This window comes from Coregonus clupeaformis, chromosome 34 (assembly GCF_020615455.1).
Source record: "Coregonus clupeaformis isolate EN_2021a chromosome 34, ASM2061545v1, whole genome shotgun sequence".
NCBI lineage: Eukaryota > Metazoa > Chordata > Actinopteri > Salmoniformes > Salmonidae > Coregonus > Coregonus clupeaformis.
The window spans coordinates 17,598,837-17,611,035 of NC_059225.1; the positions used below are offsets into that span (position 1 = coordinate 17,598,837).

General features: G+C 41.9%; 1 protein-coding gene across 2 annotated transcripts in view; it reads left to right on the forward strand.

Annotated features, from left to right (window-relative positions):
- Positions 1–2,870: 2,870 nt before the first annotated feature.
- Positions 2,871–12,199, forward strand: part of LOC121549792 (phospholipase D1) — a 32,822-nt gene continuing 23,493 nt past the window's right edge. The window contains exon 1 of one of the 2 annotated variants that reach the window (XM_041861677.2): positions 2,871–3,026. The gene's annotated coding sequence lies outside the window, so the exon portion shown is untranslated. Of the gene's footprint in view, positions 3,027–8,447; positions 8,586–12,199 lie in introns of those variants that run through there. The other variant, XM_041861678.2, reaches the window with a different exon arrangement.

Sequence of the window (12,199 nt, forward strand, 5' to 3'; positions counted from 1 at the left end):
ATTTACGAGAAGAAATTGAACAGTTCATGGAAGAAAAGGGCAAACCAGTGTTAGAATTTCATTCCGCAGAATGGATGCCGGACCTTGCATTTATGGTGGATGTTACAGAGCACCTGAATAACTTGAACAAACAGCTGCAAGGGCGCAACAAAGTTGTCACGCAGTATTATGACAGCATACGTTCTTTCAAGTTGAAGCTGTCATTGTGGGAGACGCAACTTGCGGTGGTGATGCAGCTCACTTCCCCTGTCTGAAAAATGTGTGCGCGACCCAACATGTGGCAGACATGAAGCGGTTCAAAGATAAAATAACTGGACTGTTACGGGAGTTTGAGCAACACTTTCAGATTTATGTTTATATGTTTTTATGTTGATGTGCTATTGTTTTTAATTGATTTTATTTTATTTGTATATTTAACCTATTCTTGACTCTGTGGTTCTTGCACTTGTTTGGGGAACAGGATTTCATTATTTTTATCTACATTTCTGCCTGAGAAATGACACCCTGATATAGTTCTGTGATCTGTGATATACTTCTGTGAATCACTGAGGCATTGTGTGTTTGTGTGTTCTTTGTCCTCAGAACTTTCAAATAACTTGAGGTGTTTTATGATTAATAGTGATGTTGTGCTTTTGGACACTGTCCTCATGCTCCAGCTTTATGTTTATATGTTTTTATGTTGATGTGCTATTGTTTTTAATTGATTTTATTTTATTTGTATATTTAACCTATTCTTGACTCTGTGGTTCTTGCACTTGTTTGGGGAACAGGATTTCATTATTTTTATCTACATTTCTGCCTGAGAAATGACACCCTGATATAGTTATGTGATCTGTGAAACAGTTCTGTTAATCACTGAGGCATTGTGTGTTTGTGTGTTCTTTTTCTTTAGAATTTTCAAATAAACTTGACGTGTTTTATGATTAATAGTGATGTTGTGCTTGTACTATTTTGGACACACTGTCCTCAGGCTCCAGCTTTATGTTGTATGTTGATCGTATTAAAACAAAGAAAACAATCTGAAGTTGTTGTTTTTAAGTTATATATACCATGATTTTTCCGGTCCGGCCCACTTGGGAATAGATTTTCCTCCATGTGGCCCCTGAGCTAAAATGAGTTTGACACCCCTGCCCTAGAGCATACAAAAAACTATACATACCTCGGCCTAAACATCAGCGCCACAGGTAACTTCCACAAAGCTGTGAACGATCTGAGAGACAAGGCAAGAAGGGCCTTCTATGCCATCAAAAGGAACATAAAATTTGACATACCAATTAGGATCTGGCTAAAAATACTTGAATCAGTTATAGAACCCATTGCCCTTTATGGTTCTGAGGTCTGGGGTCTGCTCACCAACCAAGAATTCACAAAATGGGACAAACACCAAATTGAGACTGCATGCAGAATTCTGCGAAAACATCCTCTGTGTACAACGTAAAACACCAAATAATGCATGCAGAGCAGAATTAGGCCAATAACCGCTAATTATCAAAATCCAGAAAAGAGCCGTTAAATTCTATAACCACTTAAAAGGAAGCGATTCCCAAACCTTCCATAACAAAGCCATCACCTACAGAGAGATGAACTTGGAGAAGAGTCCCCTAAGTAAGCTTGTCCTGGGGCTCTGTTCACAAACACAAACAGACCCCACACAGCCCCAGGACAACAACAACAACAACAACAACAACACAATTAGACCCAACCAAATCATGAGAAAACAAAAAGAGAATTACTTGACACACTGGAAAGAACAAACAAAAAAACAGAGCAAACTAGAATGCTATTTGGCCCTAAATAGAGAGTACACAGTGGCAGAATACCTGACCACTGTGACTGACCCAAACTTAAGGAAAGCTTTGACTATGTACAGACTCAGTGAGCATAGCCTTGCTATTGAGAAAGGCCGCCGTAGGCAGACCTGGCTCTCAAGAGAAGACAGGCTATGTGCACACTGCCCACAAAATGAGGTAGAAACTGAGCTGCACTTCCTAACCTCCTGCCAAATGTATGACCATATTAGAGACACATATTTCCCTCAGATTACAGCGAACCACAAAGAATTCGAAAACAAACCCAATTTTGATAAACTCCCTTATCTACTGGGTGAAAAACCACAGTGTGCCATCACAGCTGCAAGATTTGTGACCTGTTGCCACAAGAAAAGGGCAACCAGTGAAGAACAAACACCATTGTAAATACAACCCATATTTATGTTTATTTATTTTCCCATTTGTACTTTAACTATTTGCACATTGTTACAACACTGTATATATACATAATATGACATTTGAAATGTCTTTATTCTTTTGAAACTTCTGAGTGTAATGTTTACTGTTAATATTTATTGTTTATTTCACTTTTGTTTACTATCTACTTCACTTGCTTTGGCAATGTTAACATACGTTTCCCATGCCAATAAAGCCCTTAAATTGAATTGAAATTGAATTGAGATAGATAGATAGATAGATAGATAGATAGATAGATAGATAGATAGATAGATAGATAGATAGATAGATAGATAGATAGATAGATAGATAGATAGATTAAGGCAGTAGGTGGGAGACTCAAGCCGCCTCTGTGTGGAAGGTTAATGGCTGTCATTTATCGGTGATTCTTCAATACAACTGCTTTCTGATTACCAGAGGAGATAGAGAGAGAGAGAGAGAGAGAGAGAGGTTGCCGCAATCAATATTTTATTCACTGCACGTCTGGGCAGCTGAATACACACAACAGTATTGACTCCCTCTCTTTCTCCCTCTCCCCATCTCTCTCTCTCTCTGACTGGGGACATAAACCTGTTGCGATTGACAGGTTGGTTCCATAATTTTTTTCTCTAGCTGAATGTATGTGTGAGAGAGTCGGAGAGCGAGAGAGATCGAGAGATGGGCGTGGTGTGGAGTGGAGTGGTCAGGCAGATGGTTCCGTCTGGAGCTCGCGCGCACTCGACGTTTACTACTCAAACCGATCACTGGGAACCCAATTAACAGCCTTCAACCGTGTGTAATTACCCGATTCTACTTAATGAGGTAGCTATGTTTTCATTTAAACAACTTTTATGTTTGGGTATTTGCCTATGTTGTGTATATTGTCATAAACTCCGTTTAAATTATTTGCTTGATGACGAAGATTAATGTCTAGAAAAAGTTTTGAGGGAGTCTGTCTCACTCCATGGTTAATTTGTATTCGAAAACAAACAAACTCTTATCCTCCAACCGTAGATAAATATCTGCCTGGTCGACTCCCTAGTCAAATATAATCAATGGGTATGGTTAGGGTTGGTTAGGTTACTTTCTAAATGTAATAATATACAGTTACTACTTACCTGTCCAAAATTGTAATCAGTAACGTAACTTTTGGATTAACCAAACTCGGTAACATCATATGAGTACTTTATGCTACTTTTGGATTACTTTCCCCTTAAAAGGCATTAGACAAAGACAAAAAGGATCCATCATAGCATTTGTCATCATAGTGGTCTCTGACTTGTGGTCAGACTCCCTCAGGTGGAACAAATTTAAACTTGCTCCTTTTTTCAATGCTGAATTTAATGTAATTGAAAAAACAGAAAGGTGTCAATGTATTTTCTTCACAAAATTCTGAATGTAAAAGTAGTCCAAGAAGTAACATCTAGTTTTTCAAAAGTATCTGTAAACCCATTACAATATTTTATGCTGGTAACGTAACTGATTACAGTTAGTGTTTTTGTAATCAAATTACATGTAACTGATTGTCTACGACATGTAATCAATTACCCCCCAACTCTGGGTATGGTGAGTGCAGGGGCGACCGGGATGCTGCAGTACAGTAGCCCACTGCAGATGGCCAGCTGCTTGTGTGTGTGTGCGTGCATGCACAGGACAATGCCTTGGCTTGCCTGAGGGTGCAGGGATGGGTTTCCTGCAGTTCAATGACGGAAGTTAAACATGCATTTATTTCCTGACCAAACAAAGGTTTATGGACTCTTAGATGACAATCGGAAACATCTCTGTGAATTAAGACCACATTATCCCACTGAGCTGAAGGCGTAGACCACTGTTCAGCCACTCATCACAGGAGTGAAGTGTAGTTCACCAAATGAACTACCTCTGCTACACTTCGACCCCGTTTGACCTTCCCTTGGATGTGGATTAAGGCAGTCCCCCACACCTCTCTGATTCAGACACATTTCAGTTAAATGCATTCAGTTGTACAACTGACTAGGTATCCCCTTTCCCTTCCTTTCCTTCTCTCCACAGCAACCCCAGCTATAGCATCAACCCAGCAATACATAGGGTCACGGCACCAATGTAGCCAACTGGGTATTGAACCTGGGTTGTCGCCCCTATTTTACCCCACTGATCTAAGGCCAAGTACGCCACTTGAACAAGAATCTGTAGCACACTTAAGGCTTTAGCAGAAGTAGTGTTTAGCCATTACCCCACCACTCTGGGGTGGGAGAGAGGAAGTTACGAGAGCGATAGAGATGGTACTGAAAGAGTATTATTTTAGAAAAGAGAAACCTTGCTCCAATTAAGGCACTAGTGGAGCTCAGAGAGGATCTGAAGAAATATGGCAAATATTGCACTTAGCCAACCAATGGGGGGAGGGAAAGAGAGAGTTCATGAGATAGAAATATGTAATGGGAGAGCTGGGTAGAAAGAGAGAGGGAGGGAGAGAGTGTCTTGTGTTGTTAATGTGTCTCTCTCCTCTCTGGAATGGCATTCTTTATCATTTGTGTGCGTGTAAAGAAAATACCTGCTTTTTCAGCATGGCTGAGTGTTTCCTATATGTCATTTAGGGTAAAGATAATTCACTTGGAACCTTGTACTGTGTGCGTGTTTGGTTGTCTTTCTCTTGTCAGGAAAGACAACTAGGCAAACACTGGATAGGAGTGTTTGCTTGACTTTATGGGTGTGGGCTAAAGACGCACACACACACACACACATACACACACCTCGTGGCCCAATATTGATTGCAGATACAGTGAGCTCAAGGAGCAGTAGGTGTGGGGGACAGGTCCAACCTTAGAACAACATTATCGGTTATATGTAATGACATGGGCACACACACACACAAACACACACAAACACACACACAGTAAGGAAGTGTGGTGTGTTGGTGTGCACAGTTCACTGTTTGTGTCCAATATTGGAATGTGAGCGAGTTTGTCATGAGATGGGCATCAGGGAACCTAGTCACCCAACAACCATCAGCTGATCCCATTTTAACCCCCACCTGACAGGACTTGAAACGATGGGCTTACCAATCCTCCCAGATATAAATTGGTGGGTAAGGGGCTATAGGGTCTCTCTCACTCTCTTTCCTTCTCTCTTTCCTTCTCTCTCTCTCCACATTGAAAGGGGAAGTGGTGTGTGTCTAGTCTGTGTCATAGAGTTGCAGGAAGTGAAGTGGGGCTTGTGATTCTGCATCACTGTACCATCAGACTGTTTTCCGCTCAGATATTACCTAATCTACCAGTTGCAAAAACATAACAAACCATGTATTTAACACACACACACACCAGCTGAAACTCAACACACACAAACACACACACACGACCCTGTGCAAAGATAGTGTTTGTGTGTGTCGTCCCTCTGTTGCAGGACAGGGGACATTTGTCATGTAGCTCAGTCTACCAGAAGATGGCAGCGGTACCACAGACACACATGTAAACACACTTGTGTAGTAGTGTAGTGTAGTGTGCATTGCAGTGGTTCCAAAATAGTGGGTTGTGGCCAGTTCCTCATGGATTGCTGCCAAACACTGTTAAACATAGTTGTAGTTTGGTGGTAAGTCTTTTTAGGGGCTGCAATGGAAAAACTTTTGAGAACCTACCAAAATTTAAAAAAAGTATATTCTGTATTGTAGCAAACCTATGCTAGGTCTATTATGTTCTTCAGTTAGTTGTGTGTGTGTATCTTACGAGTGTGGGAGGATTTGGAAATAGGCAGATGAATGTGATTCTGTAGTAGGGTGATTACGTGTGATATTAGATAACAAAAAAAGGTGTCAGCACTTAGGAGAACTGAGGGAGGGGAGCGCATCTGATGATTAGCCAGATGCTGGGATATCATAAGAAGAGCTGATATTGCAAGACCTTTAATTATTGTACAGTATGTGTGTCCGCGTGGGTGCATGTGCCCGTGTGTACTGTAGAGACTGATAAGAAACTAGCCTGCTAGCCATGTCTAAACAGATTATTACCAAGCAACTGAACTCAGCTGTTTGAAGTGGCTTCCTCTCTTCTCTCCTCCTCCCCTTCAGCTGACCTGATATGAAAAGACTGTATAGGAGATAGCAGATTTCCATGAGGCACCATCCCACTTATATGGCCTTTTGCTTATGCAGTTCTTTCACATCAGTGCAGATGAAGGATAAAGACTATACTATTGACATGCACTCAGGAGTAATAAATCAATGAGCAACCAGATCAGATGACTAACCTGATCAATGACCAGCAATACTCAACTGGCAGATGGTGACTATATATAATTAGGAATTCAGTCAGGCTTTTAACTTACTGCTGCTGAGAGTTGTAATAGAATGCACAAGGTTACATTTCAACATTTGGTATGGCATGGGCAGTTTTCCTCTTGCTATGTCATTCACTGACAGACCTTGCTTAGAGAGATATTTATAACCTGTCAGAAATTTCCAGTTGATCAACTACTGGCCATGTTAGCTAGATGGGTAAGTTAGGCTAACCAGCTATCTAAATCTTGTAGTTAACATTGCCAGATTAGTCTACCCCCAGGGGGCCCACATTGATTTTGTTAAGTCACTCAGGTATCATAACACACACAAGACAAGGCCCCGGGCAAAATGTGTAGAATTGCTGGGAATGAGCTTTAAAATGGCAAAATCTTCACTCGAGATGGGGGTTTGCTACCACGCCGATAAATGACAATATCCATCCGGACCTTTGCCATCTAGTAAGTATGTGTGACCGGATCTTCTCAAATAGTAGTTGAGTACCCCTGGCTGAGACAAACAGAGATATGATTACATGATTAAACCATCATCATGACAATCAATCAGGATGGGGCAATCAATCAGGATGTGGTTATCACTGGAGGTAATCTATGTGTGGGTGTGTGTATGTGTGTGTTTAACCAATGACATGTGGGTGTAAACCAGAATTTTGGGTCCGGACTAGGTCTGGGAATTGCCAGGGACCTCAATATACAATATTATTGCGATACTTAGGTGGCGACACGATATGTATTGCGATTCTCACGATTCTATATGTATTGGGATTCGATATTGTGATTGTATTGCGATTTGATGTTCCAAACATATTGCTCACTGAGTGTACAAAACATTAGGAAAACTCAATATTAGGAAGCTGTTCCTAATGTTTTGTACACTCAGTGTATGTCTGCAGAGAGACGAGAGAGTATAAGAAAACAAGTTTTGATCAGTCAGGGAAATAAAAGTGCTGAAAACATGTTGGCTCACTATTTAAAAAGATGGGAGAACAAGCTATAGTATAGTGTGTGTGTATAAATATAAATATAAATATATATATATACACACACACACACAGTACCAGTCAAACGTACTGTATATAAATATATCACTGTCAGTGATTTATTTAGAATTCAAGGCACACTTAACCAGCATGGCTACCACAGCATTCTGCAGCGATACGCCATCCCATCTGGTTTGGGCTTAGTAGGACTATCATTTGTTTTTCAACAGGACAATGACCCAACACACCTCTAGGCTGTGTAAGGGCTATTTGACCAAGAAGGAGAGTGGTGGAGTGCTGCATCAGATGACCTGGCCTCCACAATCACCCGACCTCAACCCAATTGAGATGGTTTGGGATGAGTTGGACCGCAGAGTGAAGGAAAAGCAGCCAACAAGTGCTCAGCATATGTGGGAACTCCTTCAAGACTGTTGGAAAAGCATTCCAGGTGAAGTTGGTTGAGAGAATGCCAAGAGTGTGCAAAGCTGTCATCAAGGCAAAGGGTCGCTATTTTGAAGAATCTCAAATCTGAAATATATTTTGATTTGTTTAACACTTTTGGTTACTACATGATTCCATATGTGTTATTTCATAGTTTTGATGTCTTCACTATTATTCTACAATGTGTGTGTATATATATATATATATATATATATATATATATATTATATGTGTGTGTGTGTTTTTTAATTTTTTAATTTTTACAAATTGATACTTGGAGTCAAATATCGATATATCGTCGTCGTCCCCCCATCACTAGTTCGGACGTCTTTGGGAAGGATGGATTCCATTGTCACTACCACAAAGGCACATGCACATACTTACACATGGGTGGAGTGTAGACAGACGGTTCCCAGGGATGGGAGATCCCAGCCATGAATCTCACCCCCAGCTCTCCATTGGCCGTCTGTCAGTGATTGACATGTCTTTGTCCAATTATCCTACCCTAGTCCCCACCTCGTCCTCCCTCCCTCTGTCATTCTCTCACACTCACTCCAACTCGCAACTAGAGTATAGTTAGATCTGCCGTCTTCCGACAGAAAAAGAGAGAGAAAAAGAGAGAGAGAAAGAGTGTGTGTGAGCGAAAAGGACAAGCTCGGAGATCATGGGGTTCCCACACCCTGAGTGGGTACAGGTCAGTGAAACACTCACTGTGTGTGTCTCACTCTCTGTCTCTTTCTATTAATCTTTCTCTCTCTGTCTTTTCATAGCTCAGGAAAAGGTGTGTTTTGTTGCTGTTGGCATTATTTTATAATTGAAGTTGCTGAGTGTGTGTCTCTTGCATGACTTTGTCTGTGCGTGTTTGTGAGAGAACTCTGCATGCTGCCACCTAGCTGGTGAGAGATCCAGAGTAGTGGTTGGTGGGAAGTCATCGCCTCTGGCCTCCCCAATTAGGGTGAGTGCTGGCTGTACATCTAGTGTTGTCCCTGGGACTAAAGCATGCATCACTATGTCATAAGAAACTGTATCAGTCAACTCCTATTGACCCACAGTAGACTACTAGCCCATATTTCTTGTTTGGAAAGCCTTTTGTCAGAAATTTGAACCGGACATTTGTTTATTTTTTTATCTTTAATTTGCCACCCTCCACACCTTCTTCCTTTCTCAATGGGTACTCCCTGCAGCACCGGTCTAACCGGACCCATTGTTAAATGTCTGTCACCGCAGCTGCACACACCTCACACTTCTCTCTCTCTCTCAATAGAGAAAGAAAGCTGGGCCGTACATCATTAGTTTTTTTTTAATGAACAGAGTTGGGGGAATTTCTCCTACTTTCTAAAACATTCTGCAAGTTCATAAAGACACACACAGACATATGTCCAGAGGTGTGTGTGTGTGTGTTTAGGCAGTATGGTATTAGCTGTAGGTGGCTTTCCTGCTGCCGTGTCCTTATCTACAGAAAACAACATTTATAGAGCACAGTGTGTGTATGTTTTTAATACCTAAATGAAAGTGTGTATGCGTGTGTGTGTAGGGTAATATAGTACGGTACATGCAGGTAACTGAAGCATGAGTATTTGCATGAAGTGAGAGTTATTTCCATACAGACTGAGGGAGGAAAAGAAAGGAGAAGGAGTGAATGGAAGTGTGTGTAGACTCTCTCTCTCTGTGGCGGCAGGATCCATTTTAGGAAATGAATGTCTTGATGAAGGGGAGACCTTGCTGTGAGGGCCTTGCACACACTCACGCATGTGCACATGCCCACAAACCTACATATGCCCATGCTAACATGCTCATTGATACCCTCCACACACGCATACCAACTGTACAGACATGCATACCAGGTACGCCATATCTACTCACATACACACCTGCAAAAACATACACTGCCGGTCAAAAGTTTTAGAACACCTACTCATTCAAGGGTTTTTCTTTATTTTGACTATTTTCTACATTGTAGAATAATAGTGAAGATATCAAAACTATGAAATAACACATATGGAATCATGTAGTAACCAAAAAAGTGTTAAACAAATCAAAATATATTTTATATTCTTCAACTAGCCACCCTTTGCCTTGATGACTGCCTTGTACACTCTTGGCATTCTCTCAACCAGCTTCACCTGGAATGCTTTTCCAACAGTCTTGAAGGAGTTCCCACGTATGCTGAGCACTTGTTGGCTGCTTTTCCTTCACTCTGCGGTCCGACTCATCCCAAACCATCTCAATTGGTTTGAGGTCGGGGGATTGTGGAGGTTAATTTCGTGGTAATCAATTGGTAGTTACAATCTTGTCCCATCGCTGCAACTCCCGTACGGACTCGGGAGAGGCGAAGGTCGAGAGCCGTGCGTCCTCCGAAACACAACCCAGCCAAGCCGCAATGCTTCTTTTTCTTTTTTTTGGGGGGGGGTAGATCAGCTTTAATATTGCAGATAGATTGTAACTTCCATCAATGTAATTGTCTGCATCACCTCCAATCCCCCATATGTTTTCTCTCTTTTAATGCATATATATATATATATATATATATATATATATATATATATATATATATATATATATATATATATATATATACAGTGAGGGAAAAAAGTATTTGATCCCCTGCTGATTTTGTACGTTTGCCCACTGACAAAGAAATTATCAGTCTATAATTTTAATGGTAGGTTTATTTGAACAGTGAGAGACAGAATAACAACAACAAAAATGCAGAAAAACGCATGTCAAAAATTTTATAAATTGATTTGCATTTTAATGAGGGAAATAAGTATTTGACCCCTCTGCAAAACATGACTTAGTACTTGGTGGCAAAACCCTTGTTGGCAATCAGAGGTCAGACGTTTCTTGTAGTTTGCCACCAGGTTTGCACACATCTCAGGAGGGATTTTGTCCTACTCCTCTTTGCAGATCTTCTCCAAGTCATTAAAGTTTCGAGGCTGACGTTTGGCAACTCGAACCTTCAGCTCCCTCCACAGATTTTCTATGGGATTAAGGTCTGGAGATTGGCTAGGCCACTCCAGGACCTTAATGTGCTTCCTCTTGAGCCACTCCTTTCTTGCCTTGGCCGTGTGTTTTGGGTCATTGTCATGCTGGAATACCCATCCACGACCCATTTTCAATGCCCTGGCTGAGGGAAGGAGGTTCTCACCCAAGATTTGACGGTACATGGCCCCGTCCATCGTCCTTTTGATGCGGTGAAGTTGTCCTGTCCACTTAGCAGAAAAACACCCCCAAAGCATAATGTTTCCACCTCCATGTTTGACGGTGGGGATAGTATCTTGGGGTCATAGGCAGCATTCCTCCTCCTCCAAACACGGCGAGTTGAGTTGATGCCAAAGAGCTCCATTTTGGTCTCATCTGACCACAACACTTTCACCCAGTTCCCCTCTGAATCATTCAGATGTTCATTGGCAAAATTCAGACAGGCATGTATATGTGCTTTCTTGAGCAGGGGGACCTTGCGGGCACTGCAGGATTTCAGTCCTTCACGGCGTAGTGTGTTATCAATTGTTTTCTTGGTGACTATGGTCCCAGCTGCCTTGAGATCATTGACAAGATCATCCCGTGTAGTTCTGGGCTGATTCCTCACCGTTCTCATGATCATTGCAACTCCACAAGGTGAGATCTTGCATGGAGCCCCAGGCCGAGGGAGATTGACAGTTATTTTGTGTTTCTTCCATTTGCGAAGAATCGCACCAACTCTACCCACATGTACATATTACATATTACGTCTCCCGAGTGGCGCAGTGGTCTAAGGCACTGCATCGCAGTGCTAGCTGTGCCACTAGAGATCCTGGTTCGTATCCAGGCTCTGTCGTAGCCGGCCGTGACCGGGAGACCCATGGGGCGGCGCACAATTGGTCCAGGGTAGGGGAGGGAATGGCCGGCAGGGATGTAGCTCAGTTGGTAGAGCGTGGTGTTTACAACACCAGGGTTGTGGGTTTGAATCCCACGGGGGGCCAGTATGTAAAAATAATGTATACACTCACAAACTGTAAGTCGCTCTGGATAAGAGCGTCTGCTAAATGACGTAAATGTAAAATGTAATGTAAATGTTGTCACCTTCTCACCAAGCTGCTTGGCGATGGTCTTGTAGCCCATTCCAGCCTTGTGTAGGTCTACAATCTTGTCCCTGACATCATTGGAGAGCTCTTTGGTCCTGGCCATGGTGGAGAGTTTGGAATCTGATTGATTGATTGCTTCTGTGGACAGGTGTCTTTTATACAGGTAACAAGCTGAGATTAGGAGCACTCCCTTTAAGAGTGTGCTCCTAATCTCAGCTCGTTACCTGTATAAAAGACACCTGGG